This window comes from Neofelis nebulosa, chromosome 15 (genome assembly GCF_028018385.1).
Source record: "Neofelis nebulosa isolate mNeoNeb1 chromosome 15, mNeoNeb1.pri, whole genome shotgun sequence".
Lineage (NCBI taxonomy): Eukaryota > Metazoa > Chordata > Mammalia > Carnivora > Felidae > Neofelis > Neofelis nebulosa.
The window spans coordinates 46,740,820-46,757,215 of NC_080796.1; the positions used below are offsets into that span (position 1 = coordinate 46,740,820).

General features: G+C 52.0%; 1 protein-coding gene across 2 annotated transcripts in view; it reads left to right on the forward strand.

Annotated features, from left to right (window-relative positions):
* NAV1 (neuron navigator 1) overlaps nt 1-16,396 on the forward strand; it is a 250,152-nt gene that overhangs the window by 9,182 nt on the left and 224,574 nt on the right. Inside the window, exon 2 of one of the 2 annotated variants that reach the window (XM_058700093.1) lies at nt 4,416-4,556. The exons of the other annotated variant lie outside the window; for it this stretch is intronic. The gene's annotated coding sequence lies outside the window, so the exon portion shown is untranslated. The remainder of the gene's footprint in view (nt 1-4,415; nt 4,557-16,396) is intronic. 2 annotated transcript variants of the gene reach the window in all.

Sequence of the window (16,396 nt, forward strand, 5' to 3'; positions counted from 1 at the left end):
GTATATTATCTAGAGGGTAACCGCCATAGGAACTAATAACAGAAAACTATTTGGGCAATAGGGTGGGGTTGGGAAGGGGTGGAACAGGAAACTAGCTTGTTATCATAAGGTCTTTTGTGTAGTTTGATGATCGGTGACCACCGTAATACCCTCGAGAAAGGCAGGCTTTGAATTCAGACTTCTGGCTTCCAAATACAGAGAAGGGACAGGGCAAAACGTCTGGCCCCTCAGAAGCTTCTGAAATGTTAGGCTGAAGCCAAGAGGGCCTTCTTAAGACCTTGGTGCCCACTGGACATGCCTACCTGGAGAGAGCCCCAGGACATGGCACCCCCAAGAGGATGTACCCGCACCCACATCCCACAGGAAGTGTTAAGACTTTTGTTGTAAAAAAAACAAAAAAACAAAAAAACTTAAAGATTTTTATAATTTGGCCTTTCAAAGTATTTAGACATTGGCGGCTCATTTGTTCATAATTTAAAATTGGCTGTTTCTTGGTAACCCTGAACACATGCAGAAATTATTGTGAAGTGAGAAAAATGTCACCTGTAAGTTATTTTCAAATATAATGAATTTTTATGGAAAGTATATTTAAATATCAGTGCCGTTATGATGTTCCATTTTACAGATGTTTAAACCATGATTAATTTCAAATTGGCAGTTTCATTTTTATATTTTGGAACCCATGACATTTGCTTCCATGGCCCTCTGGAAAGCAACTTGGTCCCGGGCCTTCTGTCCTAGGAACAGGTGGGGTGGGCAGTGAGCGCGGATGTGGCCCCTGAGGGATCTGTGGGTGACTGTTTGAGACCCACATCACTCGGGGACATTCATGGCCTGACACCGAGAGTGCAGCTGAACTCTAAGGAAGTCACAAGACCCAAATCCCATCCTCCTGTCATAGCCCCTTCTCGGGCCTTTACCACGGAGCTTCCTCTAGTTTAGGTACAACCTTCGCTGAACGATTTCACAGCCCCAAAGTCTCATTTCCTCCTCATGGCAGTGCTATGAGGTGGGAAGACAAACGTTCCTCTTTCTATACAGGGTGAAAACGGGACTCAGAAAGGCTAGGTAATTTGCCCAGAGGTTTAGGGAATCAGGTGGAAGAACCCTGGCTTCTGACCTTTATCCTTCCCAGTACCCCATGGCCCATATACGGCAGAGGTGGACAAGCGTCTTTAATGGCCCGTGGTCATCATATCTGTTACACAAATGCGGAAATCACATTGAGGTGTTTTTTTTTTTTTTTTTTAATTCTGCTACTGCATTTATTTTGACAAGTCCTTGAGATTTGTCTTTTCAGTGACAGCTACTTAAAAGTACATCACCAATTTTATCACTCCTGCTAATTTTACCCAGGCAAAGGAACAATGTGAAAGTGTTACATTTGGAGTTCCGTTTCTCATTTTCTCCTCAGCGTTGAAAATGACTGTTGTGCATGAATTGAGGGCTGTGTTAAGCTGACAATCCATTAAGACTTTTGCTCTTCAGCTGTTCTGGACCTTATAAACTGGTCTTTCCCTGTTTACACACCTCCTGTGATCTCCAGAGCTCTCTCTGCCACTCATTACCCACCTCCTTAGAGAATGTCATCGAGCGACACATCTGTTAAGGCCACATCACACCTCTGAGTCATCTCCCCACTTCCTTTTGCTGGCCATGTCCAGAAAGAACTCAGAGGCCACTAGGGAGGTTCAGAAAGTAACCACAGGGTTGGGGTGGCTGTGGGAAGTAGGTGGGAAGGGCCATTGTGAGCTGGCCGCAGAGACTGTGACACTCATACCCAATACCCACGTCCAGTCCCGGACAAAGACCTCTGTGTTTGGGATGACAGGGCTGGGGCAGATGTCGGGGCTGAGGATGTGGGGCGTTGCTGTGCGGATACAGTCTGGAAGAGGCTACCCAGGGCAGAGAAAAGGCTGTAAGACCATGCTCTGGACTGAGAGCTGACAATCGCCTAGCTGGGTCCTGGCATGTGGTAGAGGCACAGGAAGTATTTGCTCTTTGCTTACTCCAGATAAGCGATAGGTTTGCCCTTAAGCTGAGGGACAGGCAGGAATGAACATAAGTGCCCTTAGTCCTAAATTTCCCTGGCTTGCTTAGCGGCCACCTCCTTGCTTCCTTGGCTGCTCCCTGACATGGGGCCTCTGAGTGAACGGGGTGGCAGAAAATGCAAACTTTGGAGTCAGTCTGACATGCAGCCTCCCTGAGCTTCAATTTCTTTATCTGTTCAATGGGGACAATCGTACCTACCTCGCAGAGTCGTGAGGGTCATCTGAGAGGGTGTCACAAACCATCTGGCATGAAGCTAATAGGAGTCATTACCATCGGCCTTGGCCTGGATGGCCCCTTGGCTCTTTGCACTGGGGCCTGGGAGGGCAAATGCGGGCTACACAACGTGACTGGGCAAAGCCAAGGATGCAGCAAACATTCAGCACCCCCAGCTCTGCAGACCACGCTTCTGGGCAGATTTATCCCCAAAGGGGTGTTTATATACCAGACAGGGGGGAATGGTTCTCTGTCTGAGGGTCAGACAGATGGGGTGGGAGCGGTGCCGGCTCCAAGATGTATGGTCCCTCTGGGCCCCACTGGGCTCCAGCCTGCAGGCCTCTGGGGGGTGTGGGGGGAGTGGAGCGGCCTGGGGTTTTGTTTGGCAAAGCCCGCCTATTATCTGGCCCAGGCTGTGTTTCCAGGGCATTATAAATAGCACCGGCTTCGGAAGGAGAGGTCGCAGATGTGGCTGAGGCAAAGTATATGGGAAGGTGGGGAGATTGGAAATGATGAACTCAAACCTTTGTGGGCCAGACTACAGGATGGGGGCCGTCTCCATGGCAGTAGGACACCAGGGAGGGCTCAGCCTGGGTGCCTTTGAGGCAGAAGGCCTGACTTAGAAGCCAGAAAAGCCTGTGCTCAGTGGCCCGCGGGCCCACTCTATTTGCCTTCATCTGCCTCTTTGTAGAGAGACCGGAGCTGCGGCCTGAACCCGGGCAGAGGACTAAGCAAGACCCTGAACAAGACTCCAGATCTTAGAGAGATGAGGAAAAGCAAATGCCTCCTCACCTTCAGCAACACCCCTGTTCCCCAGCGAGTGCCCTGGGGTTGCCTTTCCCTCCAGTTGTAAGAGAGGGAACCCCTGTCTCTTCCTTACTGTTGGGTTCTATTCTATTCTAAATTGAGATGCACTCCACAAACTGTGAAGTGCACAAATCGTAAGTGTCCAGTTTGATGCTCTTTTTTTTTAAAGTTTATTTATTTTGAAAGAGAGAGAGAGAGGGAGAGAGAGCAAGCAATCAGGGGAGGGGCAGAGAGAGAGGATCCCAAGCAGGCTCCATGCTGTCAGCACAGAGCCCGACACAGGGCTCGATCTCATGAACTGTGAGATCATGACCTGAGCCAAAATTAAAAGTCAGACACTTAACCTACTAAGCCACCCGGGTGCCCCTGATGCTTTTTTGACGGATGAATACACCTTCATAACCCACGTCCCAGTCCAGAAACGGAGCATTTTTATCAGCTCATTGTTCTTCTGTCTGTTCCTGTTCCATCAGGACACCTACCCTCCCCCCCCCCCGCCCCCCAGCCACAGTGTCACTGTGCTGATTTTTATTACCACTGTGCCTGTCCTTGAATTTCATGCAAATGGAATCATAGGGTATGGACATCTTAAGCTCAACATAATATTTTTGAGATTCAGTCGTATTGAATGATGTAGTCCTTTCCTTTTAATTTCTGATGGAGGAACGTACCCCAGTTTATCTTTGGGGGAGCCTTTGGGCTGCTTCCTTTGCTCTAGGATCCACATCTACTAAGCAGCAGTCGGGTATCTGCTAGAGTTTTGAAAATTAAGATGAGCTGGATGTCTTTGAAATCTGCAGTGTCACCTGTTTTCCCAGAGCACTTCCTGCTTTGGTGGCCCCCTGTAAAAGGCCACAGTACCTTTTCTTTCCTTTGTGGACTAGAAAGTCACCCTTACCTCCTAGAGCTAGAAGTTTGGATCCCGGGTGGAGAGCCACAGGTTTTTCCGTAAGACAGAAAGTTGTTCTCTCTGAACTGAGCTGACGCATCTTGACAGGTAGGAGAGTCTGACCCTGCATATGGGGACCGGAGGACGTTAGCCTGAAGGTGCAGGGAAGACAGCCAAGGCCCAGAGCAGGGAAGTGACCAGGAAGCAGTGCTTTAACAGGAGTGTGGTCCACGTCCGCCTTGGTCAATGAGAGCATCTCAGCGCCTCGCACAGAACCTGGCACACAGCAGGCTTTCGAAAAAGAGGTGTGGAATGAACTAGTGGATTGCAAGGTGGAGAGTTGGGCCAGCAGACCCACTGCCCCATTCCTGACATGGAATGCCTCAACGAGGGCAGCCCTGCTGGGAAAGGAAAGGAAGAGTGGGTAGATTTTTTTTTTTTTTTTTTTACAAAGGAACACTCAACAGGACTTCAAGAGTTGGCCATGGAAAGGACACGAGAGAGAGGAGAATCAAAGAGGCATACAGTCTTTTTTGGAAGAGCACTGCACTGAGAGCCGGGGCCTGACTTTGGATCCCTCTTGCTCATCTGTCCAGTAGGTATAATGTTGTGTGTCAGTTTGCTAGAATTGTCGTAACAAAGTACCACAAACAGGGTGGCTTTAGACCACGGAAATTTATCGTCTTAGTTCCGGGAGCCAGAAGTCTAAAATCAAGGTGTCGGCAGGGCCGTGCTCCCTCTGGAACCTGTTCTGGAGAATCCTTCCTCGCCTCCTCGAGCTTCTGGTGCTTGCCGGCAATCCTTTGGCATTCCGTGGCTGATAGATGCCTCCCTCCGGTCTCTGCCTTCATTGTTACGTGGCCGTCTCCTCCCTGGGGGTCTTCCCATCTTCTTCCCATTGTGTGTGTCTGTGTCCAAATCCCCTCTTATAAGGACGCCCTACTTATAAAGCCAACCGTACTCCAATATGACCTCATTGTAGCTAATTACATCTGTAGCAACCCTGTCTCCAAATAAGGTCACATTCTGAGATACTGAGAGTTAGTACTATCTTTCTTGGTGACACAGTTCAATCCATAACCTGCCTGATGACATTGAATGAGGCAATGCATGTGAAGTCCTTTATAACTTCATGAGTTAGGCAAGTATCGGGTGGTTTTAGCTATGGGACCTGCTTTTGACTTCTTGTGTGCTCTTGTTCAAATCTCCTCCCCTTTCTGAGTCTTGGTTTCTTCATCACATTTGGTCTCTACATTCTTCTCCAGAGCTCTATCCTGCAATTCTTTGCCTCTGAGGCTGGGAGATTTCAGGTCTGGGATCTGGGGGGCTGTGGGCTCACTAACAGTCGTGGGGAAGTCAGGAGGGGGAGGGAACTGCCTGAATACCAGAAGGTCCAGCGCATCATTTGGGTACCCAGCTTCCTTCTCCCGGTGGCTGGGACCCTGGAAAGTCCTGAGTATCTTCTCTCTGTACCCCCTGGGTTAGGATAGCCCTCAACTCAGTGAGGGCTAGGAGGGAGGTCTGCTATAAATAGCATTTTCCAGTCATGTCTTCCCCTGCAGGAAACACAGCAGCCTGATGAGGCAGGAAAAAGGTGTTTCCGAAAGAGAGGCCAGGAAAGGGAGAGGATAAGTGAGGATTCTGGAGCCAGATGGGTTTCCCGGGTGCTGGAAGAAAGGTACCATGGAGGCAGCTCATAGGGTCTCAGTGTCAGCTGGTGTCAGCTTCTGGGGCTGGCAGGCATATGGCCCTGCCTGGGGTCTGCCAGTCACAAACCCCATGACAACAGCCAATGAGAAGGGCCCAGGTTGGATTTGGGCTGGGAGATTTAGGATTTCAGGTTGAGAGAGAGGATTGCAGGTGTCACATTCATTCACTTACCGATCTGTTCTTTCATTCACTGAGCATTTTCCACAGCTTGGGGCTGAGCTAGGTGCTAAGACAAGCAGTGTGAGGCTCATTTGTAAAAAAATGGGTCTGGTATGCAAGCCAAGGATTGCACCGGAGGCAGCGCCAGAGGCAGCCTTGGACTGTGGGAGGAGGGAAGAGGGGATGGTAACTGCTGGAGCGCAGGCAAGGCCTCCCAGGAGTGAATGCCATTGGGTGCAAAGAATGAGTGTGAAGAGGAGGGAATGGGGTGGCAGGGCCACTCCTCACCTCTGCTCTCCTGGGCCCATCCTTTGTCCAACGCCAGTGTCCAGGAGGGGTCTGAGGAGCTGCCCTGTCTCCTCCGTGGAGACTCTGGGCCAGTCCCTGGGATCTGCCTCTGGAGAATTGCCCCTCTCCTGGCCAGCAGAGATACACCGTCATCCCTGTGTAGAAAACATGTTCGATTCTCAAGTGCCATCTCCTTGAAGAGCCCTAGAAAGTCATTAATCTTCCCCTATAAAAACAGGCTTGATTCTACTGAGGCCTCTGCAGTGGCAGATGTCACAGGCAAAAGCTCAGGCCAGCAGGCTCATCCTGGGACAGGGGGCGATGGTGAGTCACCCAGGAACCCAGGAGCCCCGACCCTTGGTCCCCCAGCCCTCCATGATCCGGCCAGACCACAGGGCCCCCCTTAATGGCTGGAGGGGACGGAGATAAAAACAGGCTGTCCTTTCTGTTAAAAACCCCAGAGAATTCTGCTTCGGTGTCACGATGAGATTCCTTGGCCTTCCCATGCCACCAACAGTGATGGTGAAATGCTACACTTAAACCCCAGTCATTCTTCCAGGATGGGCTGTGACTCGTACCCAACACAGGATTCCGGCGCCTTCTGAGGAATCTGGACGAATTTCAGCTTGTGTGCTCCCCTTTTTTGTGAAACAGTGCATAGTAGTTTTGGAAGAAAGACAAAAGTTGGGGTATGTGCCTGTGCAGCACCTCGCGGTCCAGCCCATGGCACAGCAGTCAGACGTGTACGGATGCTGAGTGGCCAACCATGCGCGGGGGCCCCCATTAAGCCATGCTTTCAGGATGTTAACTCTCCACGTGGGGGTTACTTACAAATCTGACTGTGGTCCCAGAGGTCCCCTGGGTCAGCCCGAGGGAGAACTGAGGTCAGAGTGACCCAGCCACCTCTTGCACACTCAACTATAACCTCAAATTGGTACCATTCTCTGCTGGTAACCAGATGATGGGATATTTCTTGATCTTCCCAGTTTTCAGGTGGGTAAACTGAGGCCCACCTTGCCCATGCCGCTTAGATTGGAAAGAACAAGTAATGAAAGCCCAGGAGAAGCTGGCCAGAATCCGGTCCCTTCCCTGTAATGATACTGAGAAATGTCAAATAGGATTTTTGTTTCAAAAGAAGGGGAAGGAGTGAGGAGAATCAGGGAGGATGCATCTATATGTAGTGTCTGGGGTTTGCTGGAGAAGGATGAAAGGGCTCCTCGGGGCCTTGGAAAGGAAGCTGTGTCCTGGGCAGTGTCTGGGGTGAGTGTGGAGCTCTGTGTGAGGGGCTCGGAGGGGCAGGAAGGAAGAGGTCTGGGTGACCAGAAATCAAGGATAAGAAGAAGGGTTCTTGTCCCCCTGCCACGTCTTAGTTGCGGGACTTTGTGTAAGTTATGTGTTCCTTCAGTGCCTTCCTCTGTGAACCGGGGATCACTTCAACGCAGCTCACCGGGCCAGTGTGAGAACTGAACGAGAGAACCCACGGAACACACCTAGTGTGGTGCCAGGCGTGCAAAGTGGTTGTTGTTAAATGCGTGGTAGCTCTTGGTGAAGCCTTGTGACCTTCCGAGCCTGCGTTTGCTCTCTGTGATTGGGGGTGATTTTTGGTCCTGCCAGCTCAGGTCAGCTGGGAGGCTTCAGTGAGATGGCGATCAGAAAGTGCCAGCATGACCCAGGTTCTCAGTCACCGTCATCTTTTATCCATTGCCTCCTGCCCTTGGGAAGCTCCCAGTGCAGTCGGAGATACCACACCGGAGACTGGACACTGACATAAACCATCAAATGGTGGCTCTTCCAAGAGCCACTGCCTTGGAGCCTCAGCTGCCTTGGATGGGGGAGGCTGAGGGCCTCTGGGCGGAGTTGACTTCTCTGACAAGAACAAGAACGGGAGCAGAGTTTTGAAGGAGGTGAGAAGGCTGCTGTGGCCTAGATGATGACCGAGGGGCCTCGCCGGTGGGCAGAGGGGAGCAGATTTGCCTTTGTAGGATTCATCCCAGAAGGGAAGGCCTGTTAGGCCAGAATCGTGGAAGGACTGCTTGCGTCTCTCCTGTGTGGGTTTTGTTTAGAAGCCCCTGAGAACAGGGTGGTGTCTGTCCACTTTGCGCAGGGCCCAGTGCCATCCAGCAATAGGTGCTTAATAGAGGCTGCGTAGAGGGATTCTGGGAAAGGGAGAAAGGATCTGGCTCGCCCTTTGTCTGCATGTCCTCGCGTCTTCCTATTGCTACCACCAGAGGGTGCAGTTGCCTAGCAGAAGCCAGCCAGATCCCCACGCCCTCCTTTCCTGTGCTGGCAGAAGTGAATCTTTTGGGCTGGGGAAGCAGGCCCTGCGTGTATCCCCTCTTCTCCGGACTCAAACTAAGTCTGGGGACAGGAGGTTCAGTGGCATGGGGGATCTTGGTTTGCCTCTGGTTTCCTGGGCGGTGCCAAAAAAGTCTTGTATTCTTGATTTTGGTTCCACCTGCCACTGACACTATCTCCCCACCAAAACCCAGCGTCCTTACCTTCTCCTTTTTAGGCTTCATTCCTCAGGATATAAGTCCCATTAAGTATCTTGGGTGACAGGACACGGAGCAGGCTAGGATGCTATTGGTTGGCAAGAGCAAAAGGTCAAAGATTTTCCAGCCTGGGCTCTTATTCTGGGATATGCTTCCCTTTCGTTTACGAGTCTCTCAGCCGGGGTCAGCCTTCCCGCTAGGCCAGGACCACTTGCCCCATTGCAGATGGGCAGAAGCCTCCCTAAACCACTCAGGCTGGTGGCTCTCCTGGGCCAGGGGCCCACAGGCAAGAGCCCAGTGACCCTGCATCTGGAATGGTTTGGGGTACCAAAGGGAATGACATACCACAGAATGAGGCAGGGGAGGAGCTGGGTTGGCGATGGGCCCTGGGTTCCTTACCCCCCAGCAGGCCCCAAGAGGCAGGGATTTAATGAAACCCTGTCTCCCATTCCTTTAGGGCCCAAGTCACTGTTCCCATGGAAAGAAACCAAGATCTCGACAATCTGGATCTCTGTTGCTGCGTGGCAACATTTCTGTCTCCCCCTCTCCACAGAGCCCCTTTCCTGAGACAGAGGAGCCACAGAGAGCTTTGGGATCTGTGCCACGAGCCCTGAGGCCTCCCAGGACTCCTGCACAATGACGGGAAGGCCAAGCTGCCATCCCAGGCCAGCCTGGGTGCCACAGTACAGACAGTGGGCTCGGGGGACGTAGTCAGCATTTCTGCTGCATTTTCCACCACCACAGGCCTTCCCGTTGTGCTCCCCAGTCATTATTCTTTCCAGACGTCCTGAGCCCTGCCTGCATCCAGGGACTGGCTGTGGCTAGCATGGGGTGGGGCCTTGGTGCTCTGAACCTTCTCTTACTCAGACCCCAGAGAGTCCTTGACCACAGGAGCCTCCGTGGTGGACGAAGCTCACAGGTGACAGAACTTGCTGGGAGGACAGGAATTCTACTGTGAGTCCTTCTCCTCGTTTTAAAGACAGTGTTGGGGGTGTCTGGCTGGCTCAGTTGGTAGAGCCTGATCTTGGGGTCCTAAGTTTGAGCCCTACATTGGGTGGAGAGTTTACTTAAAAACTTAAAAAAATAGAGTAAGAAAGAAAGAAAGAAAGAAAGAAAGAAAGAAAGAAAGAAAGAAAGAAAGGGAAAGAAAAGGAAAGAAAAGAAAAGAGAAGAGGAAGACTGTTGGCAGTCCCTCTTGTTGGTGGGACAGTGGGATATTGTCAACCACTGAGCTTGTTCTAAATGTAATCATTTTTAATACAGTGATCATGGTGATTTGTGGACAGGATTCCTACTGTTCCTTTATCCTTGGCCCCCAGGATAAAGGATGACAGGAACAAAGGCAAAGGCATCTGCCCCCGTCATAGGTGGGGTTATACAGAAGCAGGGTGTGGACACGCAGACCTGGGTTTGATTCCTGGCTGTGCTACTTTCCAGCTGCGGAACTGACCTGGGCGCTTTAGCTTCCTTGACTGTCAGTGAAGTTACCGTGAAGACTGAAGAGAAGTCAGCCTACCAAGTAGCTGGCACACGGTAGACAATAAAAGTTAGTTTTATTTTCCATCATTTCCATTTCTAGGTTTTTCCTTCGGCGTCCTTTTCCCCCACATACTGGAAAACCAGCGACAGAAACTGTTTTTCCCTGTCAGCCTACCGGCTCCCTTAGGGCAGGGCTCTGTCTGCCTCATCAGTTTGGGGTTTACTGGAGAGCAAGGGCTATATTTCCTCCAGTCATCCTTGGGCCGCCATGAAGTTAGCGACTCTGCCTTGCCCATCAGACTGGGAGCTCTCTGAAGGCAGGGATGCGTTTCCTCCATCAGACTGGGAGCTGCTATGCTTGGACGCTTAGGCAGCAGGCACCGTTGTAGAGTTAGATTTCCAAGGTTGGAACAAAGACACCTAAGAATTAGAATCAATTAGTTTTGAGAATCCTTGATCGACCAAAGAGGGCAGGTAATGAACGCCACCTACTTGGTAGGCTCTGAAGGCGTTTTTCGGGCGACAAGTATGCCTCCCGACCTTGGTGTTGGGTCCCTGTTGGCAGAAGGTGTTTCTGAGATGGAGACATCTGGAGGGCAGATGCCGAGCTGGCTGGGTTGGGTGGAGGCCTGGAAGGCTTCAGATTCCAGGCTCTGTGACTCACCCCTCCAGCACAGCAGCCAGCCAGCAGCTGGGCTGCTGGGGTTGGTGGGGCAGGCCCGGCTAGACAGTGGTGCCCTCCCATTGGGCACAGCTGCATCTCAGCAGGAAAAGACCGAAGGGACCCTGGCAGGGACTGACTGCTTGGTGTAACTGCCTTCCCACACCGGTCTCAAGCTTCCCTGTGAATGGGGCTGAGAGCGTCGTTCTTAGCAGGTCCTTCCCAGAACATGCATAAACGTAGATTGTGGCCACTTCTTTCTGTGAGCCCAGGGGGACTCCCAGGCTGTTGGTGCTTATGGATGGCAGTGAGCTGGCCTGGAGGGGGCAGGCAGGGAGTTGTGGGACAAGTCCCGTCTATGGTGTTTGTCGATAAGAGACCAGTGACTCACCAGGAAGGAAGGTGGGTTCTGAAGTCAAACACCTGAGTCCAGATCCCGGACCCTCCTTGCCTGGATGATCTCAGACAATCATTTAAGCATCAGTTTCCTCTGCTGAAAAGCAGGGATGAAAACAGCACAGGGTGGTGGGTGGATCAATGAGGTAATGCACAAGCAAGTGCTTTGTAGACAGTTTTGCCAGAATACATGGTTATGAGTGTTAGGCTGACCCCCTGACTGAGCTGTCCTGATCTTGCGGTGAAGTCCTAAGGGCAGATGTGTGGGGGAAGTGACAGACTAATCGAGAGGTGACGGGAGAGTCAGAGGGTGTAGACGTGCTTACCAAGCCCATATGGGAGCTGAGGGTTGCTGCCTCTGGTCCCACGCCTCCTGCGCGCCCACAGCAGCAGGAAACATTTGTTCCCCGGAGAAATCTCCTCCAAGAGCCTCCGGGCACAGGACCCAGGCTGGACGACAGAGGGCCGCTCGCTCACTTGCATAGGCTGTCATTATCCCGATGTGATTTTCTCTGGCATCGCCCAGTCCGGGAGAAGCTGTTGGATCTGGGCCAGGGGGAAAGTACTCGAGGGGCTGACTCCCAGGTGCAACTTGTGTCTGCCTCAGGTGCCAGGGGCACGGCCAGGTGAACCCCAGGATCCGCCAAACCTGAAAGAGAGGGGGAGCCAGGGAATCCGATGCCCAGATTGTGTGCGGAGGCCACCTGTGACTCTGGGACTGTCACCCTACTTCTGAGTCCATTTCCTCATCTGCAAAGTGAGGGCATCGATTCCTGTTTCAGTGGGTGTTGTAAGGATAAAAGGAGGGAACGTGGGAAAGAGAAAGCTTCGGAGGGCAGGACGCTGCGGTGGCGACAGAGTCTCTGTAGGCCGACTGAGCAGCTTGGGATTCGAGACCCTTCCGCACCACAGAGCCTTCAGCCTCACCCTGGGGGCTGTCCGGGGAGGAATAGTGAGTCTAAGCTCCCCCGCTTTTTAGCAGTGAGGCTTTACCCTTCTGAGGCTCAGTGTCCTTACCTATAAAGGGAGTGTATGTTTCTTATTGCCGCTGTCACAAATTACCACAAACTTAGTGGCTTAGAACAACACAAATTCGTTACCGCGCAGCTCTGGTGGGAGGGGGGGCGGTCACTAGGCTAAAATCAAGACCCTGGCAGGGCTGCTGCGTTCCTTTCTGATTCGGTTCCCTTGCCTTTCCCAGATTCTAGAAGCCACTCTTACTCTTTGGTTCTTGGCCCCTTCCTTTAGCTTCAAAGCCGGAGACAGCAGGTCAAGTCCTCATGCTGCCACATTTCTGCCACTCTGCAGTGGGATGCGGTCTGTGCTTTTAAGGACTCGTGTGATTAGATTGGGCCCACCTGGATAATCCAGGCTAATCTCCCCATCTCAGCGTCCTTAACCCTGAATACATCTTCAAAGACCCTTTGGCACTTCAGGCAACATATTCATGGGTTCTGAGTACTAGGGCACGGATAGCTTTAGGGTCCATTGTTCTGCCTCCCATAGGGAATAATAAAGGTCCCTACCATACAGGATTCTTGGGACAAAGAAATATACATTTTAAAAGGATAATACGTGTAAAGTGACTGACGTATACTAAGTGCTCCATGAATATTTGGTTATTTATTACCATTACTCTGTAAGTTATTAATGGCACTTTTCTAAGGGAGAAGGTACAGGTTCTGGTTTCCACTAGGCTCTGTCACTCTCCCTCCCTGTGCCTCGATTTCTTCTGCCAGGAGAGGAGAAGCGGATCCTGATCTTGGCAGCTGTGACTCCAGGCCTGGGAGATACACAAAGTTTCCCTTGTGTTGTGTGAGAGCGGCCGCCAGCAGCGGGCACGGGGCCCGGCCCATGGCTATCCCAGGGACACAGCATTCACCGAGATCACAAGGGAACAGAAGGGCCCCTTCTTCAGAGGGCAGAGAGGTTCCAAGCGGATCCCTGCAGGAACTGAACCCCTCTGTGGGAAAGAATCGCTTCTGTTGTGAAGCAGCCTCACTATTTGCAAAGCGTTTTACAATCATTTTTATTAGCAGAGCCCCTGAGACCTGAGCATAATAGAAGGGCTGTCACCCATCCCCTGCCTCTCTGGGGGAAACTGAGGCCTGCACAGTTGGAGGCAGGACCCCAGGCCACGAGATGAGGTGGATTTGACCTTTAAGGACCTTGTAGATTCAGACCAGCATTTTATAGGCGCCAGACACTCCCCCCAACCCCCAGTTCACTGAACTGAACCAGAAATTAACACCCAATGCCTCTCAGCACCTCTCAGACTTTTCTTTAAAAGACCAATTTGAAATGCAGCCACCCTCTTTCATATCCAGGCTCCGGCTGGTCCTTTCTTTCAGATACTGGCTGTGCCCCCTTCCCTCTGAACTTCTTCTCAGAAGCCCTGAACTCTTCTCATCATGCCCAGACTCCTTCCTATGGGCTCCAGGGGATTCACATGCTTCACCCCACTGCCCAGCACTCTTCCCAACACGCGCACTGCGTGATGGTTTCTGCAGAGGGGCCGAGGGGCAAGCTACCTCTCCTGGCACTTCAACTGCTCGCTGTGTCCTCTGAGGACCCCTCCCCATGCCCCCATGGAACAGCCGGTAGTAGCTGCTTCTACGTCCCAGTTCACTGTGAAGGCCTGCAGGTGGCCCAGTGCCTTCAGAAAGGCTTCCCACCAAGCTCACCACCACCCCTCCCCCCTCCCCCTCCCCCATCTCCCCCTCCCCCCTCATCCCCCACCCCCCTGAACTCTTGGCTTCCCCTGCCCCTCAGTGCCCAGGGATACTCAGCTGTCACATGGCTCTGTACCCCTCCCTTGTACTTAGGCTGTGCTCCTCCGCAGGGAGCTGGAGATACTACCATTTCCATCCGGCCGCCTTCCCCTCCCTGGGTCCGCCGTAGTAGCGTTCGCCCACAGCGCTTTCATACACGGACCACCGGCCTCCCTTGGGAAATGGCAGTGTTGCCCCACAGGTCCCCCAACCCGTGGTTCCTTTAGTCCCCTAAATTCTAACTAGGGTTTTCTTTCCTGATTGACAGACTCATTACAGGAAAATAGAAAAGCATTAAGTAGCCATAATCCCCCACTCCAGAAGCAGGTGCTGTTCACATTTCCTTCTAGTCCTTTCTCTTTTTATTTTTTTAAGTTTATTTATTGATTTTGAGAGAGAGCGAGCTTGCGGGGGTGGGGGGGGGAGAGGTGGAGAGAGAGGGTGAGAGAGAATCCCCAGCGGGCGCTCAACACAGGGCTTGATCCCATGAACTGAGCCAAAATCAAGAGTCAGATGCTTAACTGAGCACACAGGCGCCCCATAATCTTTTCTCTCTCTCTGTTTATTTTATTTTTGAGAGAGAGAAAGAGAGAAAGAGCATGAGTGGGGGAGGGGCAGAGAGAGAGAGGCAGAGAGAATCGAAGCAGGGTCCAGGCTCTGAGCTGTCAGCACAGAGCCCAAGGCGGGTCTCAATCAAACTCATGAACCACGTGATCATGAGCTGAGACGAAGTCAGACGCTTAACCCACTGAGCCACCCAGGCGCCCCTGTTTTCTCTTTTTAAAGACAAGTTTGTCTCCTCACAGTTGGTATCATACCCTGCATACAATTTCCTGGTTTTACTTAATATGATCATAATATTTTCCATATCGAAGCTCCGTATGCATCATTTTTAACATTCTTTCATATGGATATACCATAATTTGCTCAACTATTTGGGATTCCTCCTCACTTATAATCCCCAGACCACAGGGGGATGACTTCATCAGTGTTTTGGAATAGTTGCCTCCTCTCCCCTACCACCCCAGCCACCAGAAGATAAAAGACATGACCAGCTGCTCTTTATGGGACTCTGATTAGGATCTTAGCATCACACTCCCCCCCCCCCCCCCGCGCCTCCCCCCACCCTTCCTGCCTCACACCATGGGAAAGCCATCAGCTGCAGGGGGGGAGCTGACAAACACCCCACCCTGTTCCCGGGGAACCAGCTTCTGTTGGTGCAGGGGGTTATCTCTGTTGTTTGTTTTCTGATGGTGCTGTTCCCACACTTGGGGGCATGGGCTGGGCCAGAGGGACCTTGACCTGCGGAGATCACTGCCTGCTCTGGAGGAAATGGGCTACCAGGTGCAGGGCTCGACAGGTGTAGCTGGATGGGCTGTGCCGCCCCTGTTGGGACTACTGGCGGTAGAGGTGAAAGAGGCGCCTCCGGGATCCATTTGGTCTAATTTAACCAATAGTAAAGATCTACTGTGTGTATAGATGGCATTCATGTGGCCGAGGCTGCCAGAGGCACGGAGAGGTGGAACTTACAACTCCCTGGGATCTCTTCAAATGCAGCTTGGCCAGTGTCCACCCAGGAGATGCTGTGGCTTCCTCCCAATACATAGATATACCTGCTTTCTTAGGGTCTGTACCAAAAGCTTTGCACCCTTCATATTTGTAAGGCCCTGGATTCACATCTACAGTGTCCGCTCTCTGTATGATACAGAGCAAAGGCTACCGATCCACATGAGGATCAAAACCAGGAGACTGAGCCCCACTGAGTACTTTGACCAGCCGTGTGGTATGTATCACCACCCCCCCTCCATTGAGACCCCGCGATGAAAAGCTGCATAGCCACCTCTGAGAGCCTGGACGGTGTGCAGTCATGGGCTGCCCCGGCTGTGCGTCAAAGGAGCAATGGAGTGTGGGCATCCCAGGCTGACAGAGAAGGCAGACCTTGGGGGCTGGAGTGAAGAGGTGCTGGGGGGCAGCTCCTGAGGGCCTCCCTCTGCTCTTCTAGCCCAGAGCAAGCCCCCGGTGCAGTTGTGGTCCTGGGGCAGCTCGTCTTTTCCCTAGTTAGCCGTGTCCTGTGCATAGGTCTGGGCTGCCAACCCCAGAACCCTGGAACGCTGCTTTCCATGATACTCAAAGCCTACCTGTTAACATAGCATCAGCAAACCCCTCCCCACTCCCCAAGGCTGCAGCTTGTTGGGTGCCGTATGTGTTCTTTCTGAGTTGTGGGTGCTGACATGGCTGGTCACATCTGGGTCCAGTACATTCTTGTCAGGGCCTCCGTGGCTGCAAGGACACACATGACCACAGTCATGCTACCCACATAATGGGCTCAGGCACACGTGGGTTTGATAACGGCTGTGACTATTAGGCATGTAGTTTTAGCTTCTTGGCCTCAGTTACCACATCTGTAAAATAGGAGTATTAATCATACGCACTACATAAAGTTGTAAGGATTCAGTGAGGTGACACAGGCAACACATAT